Here is a 1,340-nt window from a genome sequence, read left to right as displayed (position 1 = left end):
CACTGTTTAAATATGTCTAGACCTATTTAAACAATGCAGTTAAGTTCTGTTACTGTTTTAAAAATGCAATCAAATACATGACCCCAAATATACTATTCTGGTCAGGCCTGCCCTACTAACCAATTGCAGCGTCATGCTCTGCTGAGTAAACTGATCTCATGACAGTGAGGAATGCACAGGCCGGGTGGTGCCCGGCGCACAAAAGCGCGCCTTCTTGTGTTGTACGTCTCTTCGCGCAAATGCAAACTCAGATTTCCTGCACTGTGGTCGGCAGGAGAGACATGGAAAGGCGCAGTAGGGAAGGCTTGAGCAACGAACCGTTGGCTATGTTTTGTTGTTACTTTGTTGACATGAGCTCAAGTAATTTGAAGTAGAAGGAACGGCCAGACCTAAAAAAAACTCTCTTACCTCCAACGCCGAATAACCACTATAATTATAATATCTCAAAAGCAGCTGGCCTTGTAAACTTAATGACCAAGCAAGCCGATGCATTTTGGGTTTTGTTGTAAAAGAATAAAAATACTATCCCTCCTTTCCTTTTTTTCCGGCAACAAGCGATGTTACAAAGATATCATAGCACACAGTGAGATTGAGTGAAAGAAGAGGCACTGAGGCTGGCGTGCAGCACTCCACAGCTCTTGTTATTGTAATCCAGACAGGGGGCGGAAGGAGAAAAGTATGAAGGAATTGCGATAGTGAGACCAACTCTTCTATCTATCTGCATTACATGGAAAAAGGACATCTTTAGTACTCATGGCTGGTTAGCTCAGTTGGTTAGAGCGTGGCGCTAATAACGCCAAGGTCGTGGGTTCAATCCCCGTACGGGCCAGGTTGCATTTTTTCTCTCAACTAAACTCTTTTTTTCTCATTTAATCAAGCTCTTATAAATCCATACACTCTGTTGCTCCAGTATACGTTCACTTTCCATTAGTCCTTCTTTTGCCACTGCTGACCAAAGCTCAAGCCGGCAGCGCCAGTAGAACAACACAAGTGCAAGGGATTGTCTCTCCAAGATGGAGACACTGCCTCAGACTATGTCTCGTGAGAGGTGGAGGGAGACCAAGAGCTGATTATTAGATGCGTGGGGATAAGAGGAACATAACTCAGGTGAACAGATTCTGGATAGTGATGCTATAGCTAGGATCAGCAACGTTACAGGGGAAAGGATAGGAAAATAATTAGGTGACAGAAGTATAGAAGTGGCTACAAGGGGGTGTGTCTCTTAAGAGGGCCGAAAGATACACTGAAGCCGAAGGTGAAGTGAAAGAAGAAAGAAAGATCAAAGGAAGTCGACAGTGATTGAGAGAAAACTAACAAAGGCAAATTGAGCAAAAGACAAG

At 43.9% G+C, this 1,340-nt stretch overlaps 1 non-coding gene across 1 annotated transcript; it reads left to right on the top strand.

Annotated features, from left to right (window-relative positions):
• Positions 1-755: 755 nt before the first annotated feature.
• TRNAI-AAU (transfer RNA isoleucine (anticodon AAU)) lies at positions 756-829 on the top strand. The gene has a single exon. It is a non-coding gene; the product is annotated as a tRNA-Ile (tRNA).
• Positions 830-1,340: the final 511 nt, after the last annotated feature.

The sequence above is a fragment of the Pleurodeles waltl genome, chromosome 12, assembly GCF_031143425.1.
Source record: "Pleurodeles waltl isolate 20211129_DDA chromosome 12, aPleWal1.hap1.20221129, whole genome shotgun sequence".
NCBI lineage: Eukaryota > Metazoa > Chordata > Amphibia > Caudata > Salamandridae > Pleurodeles > Pleurodeles waltl.
Note: the sequence above shows the minus strand (reverse complement) of the source record. Positions and strands in the feature narration are given on the sequence as shown.